Genomic DNA, 18799 nt, shown 5'->3' with positions numbered 1-18799 from the left:
GTTTGCAGACTTTCCCACTGCCTTTTTCCTTTTGGAGACCAGTCAGGTAGAACAGATTGGGGCTTGGTGACTTTATAAATAGAGATGGGTCAACAGATTCCATTAATAGCAGAAGTGTCCTAAATCTTTGGCCATGACTCAGATGAAATCATAATTTAAAATTTGTAAATATGGACAAATTTCAAGGTAAAATAAGATGGCAAAAACATATATATCTTTATGCCTCTAATTATAGAAAAAAGATAGAATTTATATTTTATATCTGTAATTTGATTTGAAAACACATTTAAAAAAATCCTTGCCTGAGGATATGTTTACTGATTTTAGAGAGGAAAGGAGAGGGAAGGTTCAGGGGTGAGGAGACAGAGAGAGAGAGAGAGAGAGAGAGAGAGAGAGAGAGAGAGAGAGAGAGAGAGAGAGTTCTGTTGCCTCCCATACAGGCCCAGACTGGGGGATTGAAACTGCCACCTAGGTATATGTTGTGACCTGGGATTAAACCCACAGCCTTTTGGTATACAGGATGATGCTCCAATCAACTGAACTGCCTGGCCATGTCTGAAAATACATATTTCCTAGTGTAACAAATTGTCTTCTGTGTTGATGTCTTATTTTAAGCAATATAAATTCTTTTTAAAATTAAATTTATTGGGGTAACATTGATTAATAACATTTGTTTCAAGTGTACAGTTCACTAGTATATCATCTATACATTGCATTGTGTGCTCACCACTGAAAGTCTGGTTTCCTTTCATTACCACATATATTTAAAATATTTATTGATTGATTTTAGAGAGCAAGAGGAAGGAGAAGTGGTGGGGGGGGAGAGAGAGAGAGAGAGAGAGAGAGAGAGAGAGAGAGAGGGAGAGAGAGAGAGAGATTGAGATTTGTCTTCCACTTATTTATGTATTCATTGGTTGATTCTTGCATGTGCCCTGACTGGGATGAACATTGGCATATTGCAATACTCTAACCAACTGCATTAACTGGCTGGGCCCCATTTACCATATATTTGTCCCCCTTTACCTTCTTTAACAAATTTTTAGTATATATATTTTTTGTACCACTGGATATGGATCACCACAAACATTTAATTTTTCACTTGAGCTATGGAGTGACTGGATTTTTAAAATTAAACAATAAAATCTCATTAAAATTTTAAGAAACATTTTAAAACATAAAAGGGAACATTTTAAAATTATGTCTATATATTCTGTAAACCAACAGCAAGATTACCATTGTAGTATATTTTATTAATAAAATAGATAAATTCTCTTATTTGATGTATCATTTCAATTTATTACAGAATGTAAACAAATAAGAATTATAGGTCTTAATCCCTCCCCCTACACTTACACACACACTTTTAAAATTGAAACCCAGCTCTCCTCCGCTACTCTCCCTGCTAGGCTGCTCAGGCTACAGGCTTCCCTGAGCCCACTCCAAGCTTTGGGTTCCAGCTAAGCCAGTGCTACTGTTGTCTCCTTCCAGCCACCATCATGATCATCTACTGGACCTCATCAGCCATGATAAGATGTTCTCTGATATCTACAAGATCTGGGAGATCTGGAGACTGATTGTGCTTGGAGATAGAGTGAAACATCAATGACTCGCTTATTGGTGGAAATGCCTCCACTGAAGGCCCAGAGGACGAAGGTACCCAAAGCACTTTAATCCCTGGTGTTGACGTTGTCATGAACCATCATTTGCAGGAAACCAGCTTCAGGAGAGAAGAAGCCTAGAAGAAGTACATCAAAGAATACATGAAATCAATCAAATGGAAATTTGAAGAACAGAATCCAGAAAGAGTAAAACCTTTTATGTCAAGGGCTACAGAACAAATCAAGCATATTCTTGCTAATTTCAAAAACTACCAGATCTTGATTGGTGAAAACGTGTGTCCAGAAGGCATGGCTACCAGGACTGTGTTGAGGAGGGTGTAGCCCCATATATGATTTTCTCTAGGGATGGTTTAGAAATGGAAAAATGTTAACAAATTTGGCAATTTGTATCTATCACCTGTCATCATAACTGCCTGATGCTTTTCATCCACACAGCAGGACTAGGACAAATGGTACTGATGTTATCTTGAGTTCTTCATTTATTTTGACCTTGATTTATTTGGAGCAGAGGCATTGTTTTTAAGGATAAATATGATGTGTAGGTTGTCTAAAAATAAAATCTGTTTAAACCAAAGTAAAATAAAATAAAATAAAATAAACCACAGCATCCTTTGGGATTGCAATAGGTTGTGTTGGGGCATTTCCCCCAGCAATTAATATAGTTAATACTCTGTTCTCACTAAGTGTTCAATAAATATTTGTTAATTGATTTAATTTTTATTCTAGAAAGCATTTGTTTAATGAGATAGATAAATATTTGAGTAGACGGAAGTATTTTAAATCATCAAATTGGGTGGGACATTCTTTTTAAATGATTGCATTTTATTCATTTGGGTACAAATCACGGTAGGTACTTTTGAGAAGTCTGGTGTTGCTATATACACTCTTGTGCTCCCAGAAATATATTTGTCACTAGCTTTTTGCTTTTCTTTTTAATTTCCACCCACTTTTGCTGCTCCTAAATAGAAAAATGCTGTCCTGATTACTCTTTCAATTTCTTTTTCTTTAAATATATTTTATTGATCATGCTATTACAGTTATTCCAATTTTTTCTCCCCTTTATCTCCTCCCACCCTGCACCCCTCACCCTCCAGCATTCTCTCCCACCCCCTTAGTTCATATCCATAGGTTGTATGTATAAGTTCTTTGGCTTCTCTATTTCCTATACTATTCTTAACCTCTCCTTGTCTATTTTATTCTGACCAATTATGCTTCTTATTCCCTGTACCATTTCCCTCCATTTCCCCCTTCCCACTGATCTCCATTTCTGTGATTCTGTTCTTGTTCTAGTTGTTGCTTAGTTTTAGTTTTTGATTTTTAGGCTTGGTTGTTCGTAGTTGTGAGTTTGTTGTCATTTTACTGTTCATAGTTTCTGATCTTCTATTTCTTAGATTAATCCCTTTAACATTTCATATAATAAGGGCTTGGTGATGATGAACTCCTTTAACTTGACCTTATCTGGGAAGCACTTGAACTGCCCTTCCATTCTAAATGATAGCTTCGCTGGCTTGGATGTAAGTCCTTGCCTTTCATGATTTCAAATACTTCTTTCTAGCTCCTTCTTGCCTGCAAGGTTTCTTTTAGAAATCAGCTGATAGTCCTATGGGCACTCCTATGTAGGTAACTGTCTCCTTTTCTCTTGCTGTTTTAAGATTCTGTCCTTATCTTTAATCTTGGGTAACTTAATTATGATGTGTCTTGGTGTGTTTCTTCTTAGGTCCAATCTCTTTGGGACTCCCTGGGCTTCCTGGACTTCCAGGAAGTCTATTTCTTTTACCAGACTGGGGAAGTTTTCCTTCATTATTTTTTCAAATGAGTTTTCAATTTCTCATTCTTGCTCTTCTTCTTCTGGCACCCATATGATTCAGAAGTTGGAGTGCTTAAGGTTATCCCATAAATTCCTAAGCCTGTCCTCATTTTTTAACTCTTGTTTCTTCCTTCTGTTCTGGTTGGATGTATCTTTCTTCCTTCTGGTCCACACCATTGATTTGAGTCCTGGTTTCCTTCCCTTTACTGTTGGTTCCTTGTATATTTTGCTTTATTTCCCATTATGTAGCCTTCATTTCTTCCTTCATTTTGTGACCGAACTCAATCAATTCTGTGAGTATCCTGATTACCAGTGTTTTGAACTCTGCATCAAAAATGTTATCTGTCTCCTTGTTGCTGTTTCTGGAGTTCTGATCTGTTCTTTCATTTGGGCCATACTTCTTTGTCTCAGAGCACCTTTTATGTTGTAAGGGATGGAGCCATATATATTCTCCAGGGTGCAGCAACCAGGGTTTCTGCATTGTGGCACTGTCTGTGTGGCAGGGGTCAGAGAGGGAACAATGCTGCTTGCTTGCTCCTCTCTAGCTCCACTTTCCAACAAACTCTCCTGTGAGCCTGAGAGTTTCTTCCACCTTTGCTACCCCATGCAGTAGTTTATAGCTAGAGGTGTTGAGTTTTTAGTTTCCTGGTCAGCAAGTCCTGCCTTGCCCACCTGGTCCTCCAGCCACCACCTTGCTGTGTGTTCTCTCTGCCCAGCTGCCTGTCTCCACCCCTCCTATATATCTGGATGAAAGTTTCTTTAAATCCTTGGTTGTTGGAGTTCCATGCAGTTTGATTTTCTGTCAGTTCTGGTTGTTTATTGTTTTAAAATTGATTGTTATCCTTTTGGTTGTGTTTGAGGAAGTGAAGTGTTTCTACCTACACCTCTATCTTGGCCAGAACTCTGTGGGGGATGTTTTGAAATGGTCTAGTTCAACTGCCTCATTTTACAGATGAGAAAAAAGCAATACTGAGAGGCTGAGTGATTTATAGTCAGTATAAATGCCAGTTTTTTACCCCATTGTATAGTTCTCTGGAGTTTTCACATTGGTTAAACTAAAATTTGAAGACTTACCTGTAACTGTTAGTATATTAGAACCATGATGGGTTATGATTCAAGATGGTGAAACAAAAGCTGTTTCAAGATGCCACTTTGCTAGAGTATCATCAATTCCATCAAATAAATGCAGTAGCCATTTAATTTTCTCATGCAAGTTCTAGCAACAGAGTGAAAATTATTATGCTTCAGTTCAGGCTCTTATATATATATTTTTTTAGTTAAATGATGCCTCAAAAATTTCCCTATTATGGGTTGACTTGCCTTTATATAGAAAATTGTAAGGGCAATTGTGGTTATTTTACTTTTACCTCTGAAACTTTTGGAACTAGCTATATTTGAACTCTTGCTGGTAATTTTAGCAAAAGGATGATGGTGTGTTATGTGAACATATATATATTTCTATTTAATAATATATCCTCTTTGGTGAGTTTTCCACTGATTTGAGAAATTTCAAACCATCTATGGCAATTTTTTTGCCTCAAAATTAAATTTCTTCCAAATCTGATTATGTTTAGATTAGGTTATCTAACTGAAATGCAATACTAATTCATGTGGACAGGGTGCTTACTAAATCTTATAAAACATTTGACTTTTTAAAAATAACATACTATAGTATTATGTTTCCACAAACACTTTTTAACAGATATTTGTTGAAATTCAAAGAACCATGAGTAAAATATTTAGTCTGAATATTTTTTGCAACCAATAAAGTTCATTTTCCCGTGCATATCACAATAGCTTTGAGTTCAGCCTGGCTACTAATTGCTACTTATTTAAATGGTGAAATTGCTTCTTGATAATTTAAAAAATTATTTAGCTATTTAACAGAGCTCAATCTTCATGTCTAGAAAATAGTGATGTTAAAACTTAGTGAGCGATCCTATGTGCTCTCATTATTTCTAGTTAATGATAATAACAGAAACCTCTAACAATGCTTTCATATTTATATTTCACTGGTTTCTTTTACTTTTGTTATGTCAGTTCAAAATTCAGAGCTTCCAACTGTTGAAATAGACTGTCTTTAACCACAAAAAGCACAGCTTAGCCCTAGCTTCATTTATTTTGAATTAAGCGAAGTTGGCACCATCACTACATAGATGAATGGCTTTTGACTAAATTGTGTTGTTCTCCTCAATAGCAAACAGCTTCCCCCACCCCTCTGAACAAACACTGTCACTTTTATTACCAATCATTAATGGTTAGACATGAAGCTGGCTGTTCTCTTAATGTTACCCCAGTGATTACATATTCATTTACTGAATGTGAATAACAAATAGGCTGTGTCTTGTCTACTTGTGATCATTTTCAGATAACAATCTGCAGTCAGATTGTTCCTGACCCCTGACTCCATGATATTGCTTGTGTGGTATCATCCTATTTGTTAATTCATTCCTTGATCACATAGCTCTTATGCCTAATACATTTTCCTCACACTTTGTAGCAAATTTCCATTATCCTTATAACCCAAACCTCATGTATTTACCTTTGTTAGAGTCGGTTTTAGTAGTGACTACATCAGTACATAGTAACACAGGAATAAGATTCTTAAATAAGATACAGGAAGGAAATGCTGGGCTATATTCTTATTTCTTTACACCCTAGAGACTTGGCAGGGGAAGATGCTATGCCCACTGATTCTGTTTACAGCTAAACATTTTTAGAATCTTAGAATTTTCTTTTTTGTAGTTCTTCATATTGTAAATACATTGGAAAGCTAATAAAACAGATTTCCTGTAAAAGAATCAATATAAAAATAGTCTGTAAGAATACATGCCACCATCTGTGTTTTCTTATCTAGAAATTGTATCCCTGTCTCAGATAGACTTTCAAATTATTATGTTATAAATATTAATTTATATGTATGGAAAGAAATTAGAAAAAGTGTAAAAGTGTGTCTGTGAATATTATATATATATAAACACACACACATGTATATTTAATACATACACAGTTTTGGATGAGAATTTCTTCTGTCTTGGCAGATAATTTCAATTTGAAGTTTCTTCTTGCAATATGGTATAACCAGAGTATATAATAAATTTTAAAATATTCTCTTTTTTCTTTGGTACATTTTTAATTTTATTTTTTATTGTTGTTCAAGTACAGTTGTCTCCATTTTCCCCCCACCACTCTCCCCCACCCCACACACTCCCACCCTCAATCCTACTCCCCTTTGGCTTTGTCCATGGGTTCTTTACACATGTTTCTTGATGACCATTCCCCTTCTTTCCCCCATTATTCCTCTCCTCCCAACCCCCTGGTTACTGTCAGCTTGTTCTTTATTTCAGTGTCTCTGGTTATATATTTTGCTTGCTTGTTTGTTTTATTGATTAGGTTCTACTTATAGGTGAGATCATATGTTATTTGTCTTTCACCACCCGGATTATTAAACTTAGCATAATGCTCTCCAGTTCCATCCATGCCATCACAAAGGGTAGGAGCTCCTTTCTTCTTTCTGCTGTGTAGTATTCCATTGTGTAAATGTACCATAGTTTTTTTATCCACTCATTTACTTTTGTGGTAGCTGTTTTGTAAGTCAAAGTTTAGTGATGGGGATATAACTTCAACAACAACATCTTCAAGGACCCACAAAACCACTCAGAAATGTATTTTGCTTTGAATAACATATGAATGTGTATGTAATATACAACTATCATATATTATGATATGAAAATAGAAGTAGACATTACTTATTAAGCAAAAAAAAAGCTAACATGGCATTTTAGTCAATAAAATAGGCTAATGCTGAAAGGAAAACAAACAGGCAAATATGATTACATTTGGCCCAAGTTGCTATTCTAGTAAAAGTGAACCATATTTCCCTTTTAAAATGGCCCCCACCCGAGAGAGCAGAATTAAATGACATAGACACTGAAAGAACATTTCTGAGTATCTATAATCTAGAAGCTGGTTCTTTGAAAAGTTAAACAAAATCAACAAGGCTTTAAGCAGATTGTTTCAGAAAAAAAGAGAGAAGACCCAAATAAAGTCAGAAATAAAAGAGAAGAGATTAGAGCAGATACCAAAGAAATACAAAGGAGTGTAAGAAATTACTATGAAGAACTATATGCCAAGAAATTTGAAAACCTAGGTGAAATGAGCAAGTTTCTACAAAAAAGTATAACCTTCCAAAACCGAATGAAGAAGAAGCAGAAAGCCTGAACAGACTAATAACAGCTGATGAAATCAAAGCAGTAATCAAAAATCTCTTGGCACACAAAAGCCCTGGACCAGATGGTTTCACAGGAGAATTCTACAAAGCATTTAAGGAAGAGCTAACCCCTAGTCTTCACATACTATTCCAAAAAATCCAAAATGATGGAAGGTTCCCCAACTCATTTTACGAAGCCAGCATCACCCTAATTCCAAAATCAGATAAAGACACAACAAAGAAAGAAAACTTCAGGCCAATATCACTGATGAACACAGACGCTAAAATCCTCAACAAAATATTGGCAAACCGCATCCAGCAATACATTAAAAAGATCATAAACCATGACCAAGTGGGATTCATCCCAGAGACACAAGGTAGGTACAATATCCACAAATCAATTATGATACATCCCATAAACAAAATGAAAGACAAAAGTCACATGATAATATCCATAGATGCAGAAAAAGCATTTGATTAGGTACAGAAACAATTTATGATAAAAACACTCAGCTAATTGGGAGTAGAGGGAACATTGCTCAACATGATGAAGGCCAAATACAAGAAACCTATGGCCAACATCATACTCAATGGGCAAAAACTAAAATCATATCCACTAAGATCAAGAACAAGACAAGGATTTCTGCATTTACCACTTCTATATAACATAGTATTGCAAATCCTAGCCACAGTAATCAAACAAGAAAAAGAAATACAAGACATCCAGATTGGAAAGGAGGAAGCAAAACTGTCACTGTAGATGACATTAGTGCACATAGAAAATCCTATAAACTCCACCAAAAAAATACTTGACCTAATAAGTGAATTTGGTGAAACAGTGGAAAGTCAATATTCAGAACAACAAAGTCAATATTCAGAAATCAAAGGCATTTTTGCACACCAACAAAGAAATATCAGAAACAGAAATCAGGAAAAAAATCCCATTTGATAGAGCAATAAGAAAAATGAAGTACCTAGGAATAAACCTATCCAAGAAAGTAAAAGACCTATACTAAGAAAACTACACTGAAGAAAGTAATTAAGGAAGAGACAAACAAATAAAAGCATATACCATGTTCATAGATTGAAAGAATTAGTATCAAAATGTCCATACTACCCAAAGCAATGTATAGATTCAAAATTTATTTGGGACCATAAATGGCCCTGAATATGAGCAGAAATTTTGAGAAAGAAGAACAAAGTAGGAGGAGTCACAATACCTGACATTAAACTGTATTACAAGGCCATGGTAATCAAAACAGTTTGGTACTGGCATAAAAACAGACACATAGATCAATGGAACAGAATAGAGAGCCCAGAAATAAACCCAAGTCTCTATAGTCAATTAATATTTGACAAAGGGGGCAGAAGCATAAAATGGAGTAAAAATAGCTTCTTCAACAAATGGTATTGGGAGATCTGGACAGCTACATGCAAAAAATGAAAGTTGACCACCAATTTAAACCATAAACAAAAATAAACTCAAGATGGGTAAAAGACTCAAATATTACTCATAATACTATAAAAGTTCTAGAGGACAATATAGGCAGGAAAATCTAAAGTATTCCATGCAGCAAGTTTTTCATGGCTACATCCCCTAGGGCAAAGGACGTAAAGGAAAGAATAAAGAAATGGAACTTCAAAATAAAAAGCTTCTGCAAGGCTAAAGGAAACAGCAAAATGAAAAGAGGACCAACCATATGGGAAAACATATTTGCAAATGATACCTGAGACAAGGGTATGATCTCCAAAATATATAAAGAACTCACATGACTCCCCTCCAGGAAGACAAACAATCCAATTAAAAAATGGGCAAAGGACCTGAACAGACACTTTTCCAAGTAGGACATACACAGGGCCCATAGACATACGAAAGGATGCTCAGTATCACTAACCATCAGAGAGATGCAAATTAAAACCTGAGTGAAATACCACTTCTCACAGGTCAGAATGGCCATCATAAACAAGTCAACAAACCACACAACTGCTGGGGAGGTTGTGGAGAAAAGGGAACCCACTTCACTGTTGGTGGGAATGAAGACTGGTGCAGCCACTGTGGCAAACAGTATGGAATTTCCCAGAAAACTGAAAATGGAATTGCCTTTTGATCCAGCAATTACATTCCTGGGATTATTTCCTAAGAATCCTGAAACACCTATTCAAAAAAATCTATGCACCCTAATGTTCATAGCAGGTCTATTTACAATAGCCAAGTGCTAGAAGTAACCTAAATGCCTGCCAGTAAATGAGTGGATCAGAAAACTATAGTAGAAAAAAATATTTGGTACATTTACTCAATGAAATACTACACAGCAGAAAGAAAGAAAGAGCTCCTACTGTTTGTGACAACATGGATGGAACTGGAGAGCGTTATGCTAAGTGAAATAAGCCTGGTGGTGAAAGACAATTACCATATGATCTCACCTATAAATGGAACTAATCAACAAAATAAACAAGCAAGTAAAAATATAACCAGAAACATTGAAATAAAGAACAAACTGATAGTAACTAGAGGGGAGATGGGAGAGGATAACGGGGATACAGTGTGAAGGGTCATCAAGAAACATGTATAAAGGACACATGGAGAAAGCCAAAGGCAGGTAGGGTTGAGGGTGGGAGGTGGCAATGACTGGAGTTAGTAGGGGTGATGGAAAAAAAAAGAACAAAATGAGGTAATGGATGTTTAGATTTACTGTGATGATAATATTGTAATATGTGCAAATATCAAATCATTTTGTTGTATCCCTGAAAGTGATATAATTCTAACTGTACCTCAATAGAAAATAAAAAAAATAATAAAATAAAATGTTCCCTCTTTTTTGGTGAGAAATCAGTAGAAATGCATTTCAGAAATTCCCTTTGGCTTGATTTATTGACATTGAAGCTCTATGCCTGAAGAAAATCTCTTTGCAAACCTAATTATTTAGTGGTTAATATGAGTTTTCCCCTATGTTTTTCTAATTAAAATGGTTTTATTTTGCATAATATTTATAGGAGGGAAATATTTGAAAATGAAGTTTGATAATCTCCTTGTCTTTTATTCACATAGTTTAATTTCCCACACTGTGCAAGGTAGTTTAACTGGGCAACTTAGGAAAGATTGTTCTGGAAGCAGTGGAATGGAGCAGTAACACTGCAAGAACATCCATAAAGTCTTCTTCAGTTGTTTAGATGGAAGTAACTGAACAAAATTAAGGTTAATTTTTTCCTTTCTTTATCTTTTCACTTACTCTCATTGTTTTAATGAGCAGTTAGCTTGCTAGTAGACTTAGCATGGGTATAGGAGTCAACAGTTCTCCATTGGGTGTTGACTCAGTTGTGCCAGGAAGGACTACCCATCCAAAAGAAATCTCTCCTACTTGCACTGAATCCTTTAAAAAGGGGGACACAACTTTTAATTTTACAATTAGAGTTGAAATCTGGAGGCAACACAGCAAAATTCAACTCATACTAGTGTTGGGGTGATTAGTTGTCACCTCTTAAATATAGGTTTAGAGGGAAAGGATATACTTAAAATATGAAAACCCTAATGCCTGGAGGGAGCAGTTAAGGAGTCATAGTGGGGAAAGTGTGTTAAAAGGGAGCCTGAGATGCTCTGGTAAATATGTATATTAATAATTTCTAATATGTGCTCTTTGGTCAGAAAAATAAACAAAATAATTCCACCAAGTTAGGTTGCCATGTATGTGTTCTGGGTAGGATATCTATGTGTAAACAAGTTAAGAAAATGCTTCTCCAGAACAATTCATTCCTTCTATGGTAAACCTAAGACATATGATACAACAGGTGGGACAATTTGCTTAAAAGCCTAAAACACCATCTCTGAACCTCCATTAGCTGGAACCTCTGCTTTATCTACATCCATCTGAAGACAGCAATATGACACCCATGGTAAGAAATATCTTCATTTCCTACATGTGTGCATCCAGGCCTAAGGAATAGCATGAGACTGAACTTATGGCAGAAGCTGGAGCATTATCTAGAGCCTGGTTTTCAGCTTGCTTTAAGAAGTACCTTTCACTGATGCTGTGGTTCTTCCTGATTTATTTCACACCTAATCTTCATCTTTCTGTGGTGACATTATGGCAGCAGTCTCCAGCCTGACTACCCATTAGAATCACCTGAAGGAATTTTCAGACATGCTAAGGTGTAGGTTTGTACCCCCGGTACCACTTCAATCAGGGTTTCTGGTGGTGGGAATAAATTTTAGTTTTTCAGAAAGTTCCCAGTTAAGTCTAATCGTAGTAAGGTTGAATGTCATTGTGGGCTTTTTTGTTTTGTTTTGTTTTTAAATTTATGAAGGCATAGATGAAACTAGTTTATGGTGTTCTTGGAAAGAATCTTGGTTACTGAAAAATAAAAAGTATATTAATATTTTGAAATGATGTGGAAGGTCTTTTTGTACTTAAGACTTAAAATTTGTTTTTAAATTGTGGCAAGTTTCATTAAAGAAAATTAACAAATAATGTACTTATTTGACTATGGAAGGAAGAACATATAGATTTGTTTATTTATTTATTTATCCTCACCTGAGGACATGCTGATTTTAGAGAGAGGGGAAGGGAGGGAGAGAGAGAGGGAGAGAAACATTGATGTGAGAAACATTAACTGGTTGCCTCTTGTATGTGCCCTGATAGGACACTGAACTCACAATCTAGGCATGTGCCCTGACTGGGAATCAAACCTGTAACCTTTCAGTTTATAAGATGACACTCCAAAAGCTACATGGTCAGGGCCATGTAGGTTTTATACAAATATTGTATATTTGCACACAGTAGTTGTAGAGGGAGTAACAATTTCATGTTTTGATTAAAGATGACTTAGGTTAAATTCATTAAATATTAGCAGTGTTGAAAGCCACTAATTGCCATAAAACATGGTATTTCCCTTATGAATGTGATATGTGCACAAACTAATGTGTCTAAATGAGATTGTTATCTGAAAGACTATGACATGTGTCCAGAAAAAATTTGATAAATTTACTTAAACTTTTATTCCTACTGCTAGTCAAATATCTTAGGAAAAAAGTCCTTAAAAACCACATCAAATCAATCCTTAAATTCTGTTTTTTTAAAGATAGCAAGTAGACATATACAGTGAAAATACCTACATATGTTAAATTTAAATATTCCTCCCACATAAAATATCAATGAAGTGATATTTGACATAAGGCAAATTAGGTCAAGTGTACAGGAAGTAACTGTGCATATTCAGGTAGTTTCCAATTTTATTCCATATTTAGAATTTTTCTTAAGACTTTGATTCTACATTTAGAATTTTTTTAAAGATGTATTGAGTTTTGGCTAAGATGGGGGAGTAGGTAGAAGCACTTTGCTTCCTTGGACATTCAGAAGAAGGATACCAACCAATTTAAAAACAAAAAACAAGAACTGTCAGAAAATGAGACTGCATGGAAGTCCAAAAACCAAGGAGTTAAAGAAGAAATATTCATCCAGACTGGTATGCCAAGACAAACAAATATGTCCCAAATGAAAGAACAGATTAGAACTCCAGAGAAAGCTAAGCAATAAGGAGGTAGATATCCTATCAGTTTCAGAGTTCAAAACACTAATAATCAATAGGCTCACAGAAATTATTGAGTTCGGTCACAAAATGAAGGAAGAAATGAAGGCTATACAAAGTGAAATAAGGAAAATATACATGGAACCAACAATGAAGGGAAGGAAACCAGGACTCAAATCAACAATTTGGAACAAAAGGGAGAAAGAGACATTAGACCAGAACAGAATGAAGAAACAAGAGTTCAAAAAATGAGGACAGGCTTAGGAACTTATAGGACAACTTTAAGCACTCCAACATCTGAATCGTAGGAGTGCCAGAAGGAGAAAAGCAAGAGCAAGAAGTGGAAAACTTATTTGAAAAAATGATCTAGGAAAACTTTATCTGGTGAAGGAGCTAATTGTGCAAGTCCATGAAGTTCAGAGAATCCCAAAGAAGTTGGACCCAAGAAGAAACACACCAAGACACATCATAATTAAGTTACCTGAGATTAAAGATAATAAGAGAATCTTAACAGCAGCAAGAGGAAAGGAGACAGTTACCTATAAGGGAGTGCCCATAGACTGTCAGCTTATTTCTCAAAAGAAACCTTGCAGGCAAGAAGGGGCTGGAGAGAAGTATTTGGAGTCATGAAAGGCAAGGACTTACATCCAAGATTACTGTATCCAGCAAAGCTATCATTTAGAATGGAAGGGCAGATAAAGTGCTTCCAAGATAAGGTCAAGTTAAAAGAGTTCATTATCACTAAACACTTATATGAAATGTTAAAGGGACTTATCTAAGAAATAGAAGATCATAAACTATGAACAGTAAAATGACAACAAACTCACAACTATCAACAATTGATAGTTGTTGATAGTTGAACCTAAAAATCAAAAGCAAAAAGTAAGCAAACAACTAGAACAGTAACAGAATCACAGAAATGAAGATCACATGAAGGGTTATCAGTGGGGAGGCAGAAGGGTAGAATGGATTGAAAAGGTACAAGGAGTAAGAGGCATAATTGGTAGGCAAAAAATAGACAGGGGGAGGTTAAGAACAGTGTAGTAAATGGAGAAGCCAAAGAACTTATATGTACAATGCATGGACATGAACTAAGGAAGGGATACTGGAGTGTGGGGAGGGGGTACAGGATGGAGGGGGATGAAGGGGAGAAAAAATTGAGACAACTATAATAGCATAATCAGTAAAATATACTTAAAAATATTTTTTTCTTAGGAACAGATAACTAGGTTTGAGTTTATTGAGTGAAAGTTTAAGAACATTTTTAAAAACTCTAATGCATATTGTTAGTTCAGTTTGTTCATTAGATTCCACATATGTGTGAAATCATGTAGTATTTGTTTTTCTCTGACTGGCATATTTCAGTTAACATAATGTTCTAGTGACATAGAGACAGACTCATAGAGAGCAGGCTGACATCTTGGGGAAAGGGAATGGGAGGATGGAGGAATTATGGGAAAGAAAAAGAAAAGAAGAAATTCTGGACATGGACAACAGTGTGGTGATTGCGGGGTGGGGAAGGGAGAATGGAGGTGGAAGAGGGTATGGGGGATAAATGGTGATGGAAAAAATATAAATATAAAAATACTGCTAGATAAATTTCCAAAATAATTTTCTAATTTACACTTTTACCAATGTGTACAAAGATCTGCTTCATGGCAAATTCTCTGTAGGCTACTAAAGCCAAAGGTGAGGCAATACAGTTGTACCTGTTACCTGTGAGGGGTTGATTTCCAGGACCCCCACAAACACCTAAATCTGTGGATGCTCAAGTACATCATGTAAAATGGAGTAGTTTTTGCATATAACCTACTCACAATCTTTTGTATACTTTAAATCATTTCTAGATTACTTATAATACCCAATACACTGTAAATTCTATGTAAATATCTGTTATACTGTGTTGTTTAGGGAATAGTGACAAGAGAAACATCTGTATATGTTCAGTACAGTCACAATAGTCATAGGCCTAACTACATAGTACACGTCAGCAACAATGTAACAGTTTTCTTTTTTTTTTTTAACTTTCTCAATTCATGGTTGGTTGAATCAGTGGATGTGGAACTTGTGGATATGGAGGGCTGATTGTATAAGGCAGACCATTTTTTTTGCAGGCTCCATTAATGATCTGCCTCTTACTTTTTTGCTATAGGTCAACTCTGTTCTTTGGGAACATTAGATGAGTTGATGGAACTTCCCCTTATTCATCTTCCAGTCGTATAGTTTTATTTTAGGATGCATACATTTGGCTAGATGTTATTGCTTTTTCTAAATCTTTATCAATGAGTGTGAAAGTTTGCAGAAAGTTGTACATGAATGTTGTCCGTCTTAAATTTTTATCATTAATTTTGAGAATGGTGTATATGTTAGGGTACATATGTATGCAAATATACATACATATATATGATGAGTAATACTGTCAAATACAATTTTTTAAAATATTTTTTAAAATTTTGGAGAAAGAATTTTTGGTATTTATTTACTTTATTTTTATGGAAGTATTTATACTTAGGTTCTTAAGTGCTATCATTTTGTTTTAATTTTATTTTTAAATCTTTTTAATTGTATTTTTTTACTTTAAGTCCCCATATACCACCCTTGCCCCAGTAATCACCATACTGTTGCTCATGTCCATGAGTCCTTTTTCCTTTTTGCTCAATGTCACCACCTCCTAACATCCCCAACCCCCACTGACTAACAGTCATCTGCTCTCCATCATATAAATCTGTCCCCATTTTCTATGTTAGTTCAGTTTGTTCATTAGATTCCACATATGTATCACTTCTTGGCCTTTTGGCTAAGATCAAGTGTAGTATTTGATCTTATCAGTTTATGTGCTATCAGTTTGAAAGTAAAGTATACCAACTTTACTACCACAGTTATGGGGCTCTGAAAGACTTAACAGAGTATGCTGATGCTTTAGCCATGTTAATAAGTAACATTTCATCCTACTTTAAGACGTGTTTTCTATTTTCATATGTAAAATAGAGTCTAGGTGCATACCAGGTATTTTACTTTTCTCAAAGAAAAAGATCTAAGACTCGTGTCAGAGCATCTATCGTACTGCATACCATTTTTACTGTCTTATTTGCATATCAGTGGCTGGACTTCCATTGTTTTAAGTTTAGTCACATCAATCATTTTAAAAGTATCTGATATATTTTTTTGGCCTCATCATATTTCATGCATATGTTGGAAATTTAAGTTTTCCTTTCCCACATTATTTGTCTGATAACTATTTTTTCTCTTGAGTGATGTTTCTAATACCCAGCCGTCACTCTAGTGGGATTATTTTGATCAACATCACTTAATTGAACCATTTTTTGCTCAGCCTCTGTACTGAGTACAATATGACTTTTCTTGACATATTACTAATAGGCCCTGGTTCCCAAACATCTTTTCTCTACCTAAACCTTTGCTGCATTTTCATAGCCTTGTTCTATATTGTACACCTAATTCTTCCATGCTGTTACCCATTACTTTTCTTTGTGATTTATTTTGTTTTTACATATGTATCTTTGAAGAGTGGAAAATTTATCCACTCATAGATTGGTAGATACTTTGAATTGTTTTGCTGACAAAAGATTTTTAATATTGTTTTCTTAGTTTTATCCTTTTTATATCAATGGCATATATTTGAGACTTGGTAGTTGTGTGTGAAGACTGTGATTTCAGGGCAACAATATCTTCTTGAACAATAACTTTATGGTGTAGTTTACTCATGATACTGAAACTGATGGATGAATCACACAGAATATCTAATCTAACAATTCTCTACTTTTCCTGTCACAACACACGTGGAGGTTACACAGCAGTCATATCAGTAACAGTGCTTCAGTATAGCAGGCCTCAACAGAAGTGAGAACGGTACGGTTTTAGAAGTAGGGTAAAAACCTTGGGGAGACAGCACGGTTATTTAAAGTTCTAGGGAGGCAGCCCTTTTATAAGACAGCACTCTTATTCAGCACTCTGAACCAACACTGTCATTTTAGAATGGAAGGAATTGGATACACTAGTCTGTAAGTTTTATGTTTATATTGTTTACCATGATACCCCTAGAATTTTGCAAAGTAGTTTCTTAGTAAATATCTATTGAAAGAATGAGGATGATACTGAGTTACAGAATGGTGATTGATTTGAGTGAAGTCAAATGTCTAGTAAGTTTTATGGCTGAGATTTCTAGATTTCTTCCTTTGTTCTTTTGTTCAATTCTATTCTGCTTTATAAGCCATTCACTTTTTCTCATTTAAAAATTTTCCTTAGTTTTTTGATCCATTCATTTACTGATGGGCACTTAAGTTGTTTCCAGCACTTGGCCATGTGGAGGAGGGCAAAGGGAGAAAAATTGAGACAACTGTAATAGAATAACAATAAAAAATTATTTAAAAATTTGCTTGCTAGCTGAAAACTAATGACATCAGCAGTAACAAATACTGAAATAGTGCTTCCTATGTGTTAGACCCTCTTCTAAATCTTCACACAAATGCTATTACTATTAATAACACCAGGTACTATTATCCTCAGTTTATAGCTAATGAAACTAGCAGAGGCACAGAGAGATTAAATCACTTGACCAAGGGGACACAGCTAGTAACTTGCTATGTCTTTTATACTGACATTGTTACTCCAATATTCAAAGCACATTTTGGGACTCTTATCTGTATAGTTCTTCTTATGCCTGGTCTATGTAAACAGTTGAAAGGGAAGAGCTTTTCACCTTTTATTAACTTGTCAAATATTTATTGAACACATGTTCTTTGCCAGAACTTGAGCTAAGTAAAAGGCAGTAAATGATTATGTTAAGACATAAGTGTTATTATAGAGGTATTCATTTATTCAATTATTTGAGAGATTGTGGTGCATCCAGTGCTGTGTTCTAGGTGTTTTTGGAAAATCATTGATTAAGAGGCAATGCCTACCTTCAAGAAGATTTTAGGTAATGGGATCACTGGTGTATAAGCACTTAGAATACAATATAATACATGATATAATGGTAGTATGCACAAAGTTCATTAGGAACATTAGGATAGTGTGTCAACTCTTCTGAGTACACTCAAAGCCAATTTATTTGGCTTTGGGGATAATGTGGGGATAATGTTGAATTTTGTCCTGAAGGATAGTTAAATTTTCTGGGTGGTTAAATTAAGACAGAAAATGCCAAGAAGAGTCACAGAACATGTGACTCTGTTCTGTGATGGTATGAGTATTACTGAGTAACGAGGATGGACAGGCAAGTGAGGGTTGGGTTATGAAGGATCTTACATACTATGTAAAGGACTTCTTCTGCTTGGGTCACTATTCTTACCCCCTGATGTCCTTCCCTAGAATCCCAGTTATGTCCTCTGAATAATTGGGCTTTGGATTTCTTCTTACCTTGACTACTCTATCTGCTTACTTCTCTTGGCCTTGGTTGATCTTCTTGGTCTTTGTCTCTGAAGCTTAGTACATTCTTTTCCTTTTCTGCTTGGAGCTCCTGAATATGAGCTGGACATCTTGGAATTATCCAGGAAGTGAAAAGTCACATGCATGACAACTAGGAAAATTCTTTCCTTATGGAAAAAATTGATCACTTTGGAATTGTATTGTTTTACTACACAAAGAACTGGCTTGATCATTTTCTGTCCCAATTTCTCATCTTAT

The 18799-nt window shown here is 35.3% G+C and overlaps 1 non-coding gene and 1 pseudogene across 1 annotated transcript; both read left to right on the top strand.

Moving 5' to 3' along the window:
- The first annotated feature begins 1496 nt into the window (after positions 1-1496).
- On the top strand, positions 1497-2025 carry LOC123826371 (annotated as a pseudogene).
- Positions 2026-15936: 13911 nt separating this feature from the next.
- Positions 15937-16129, top strand: LOC123826492. Its single transcript, XR_006787064.1, has one exon. It is a non-coding gene; the product is annotated as a U2 spliceosomal RNA (small nuclear RNA).
- The last annotated feature ends 2670 nt before the right edge of the window (positions 16130-18799 follow it).

This window comes from Phyllostomus hastatus, unplaced genomic scaffold, assembly GCF_019186645.2.
Source record: "Phyllostomus hastatus isolate PE091 unplaced genomic scaffold, TTU_PhHast_1.1 phas_contig_80, whole genome shotgun sequence".
Classification (NCBI taxonomy): domain Eukaryota; kingdom Metazoa; phylum Chordata; class Mammalia; order Chiroptera; family Phyllostomidae; genus Phyllostomus; species Phyllostomus hastatus.
Note: the sequence above shows the minus strand (reverse complement) of the source record. Positions and strands in the feature narration are given on the sequence as shown.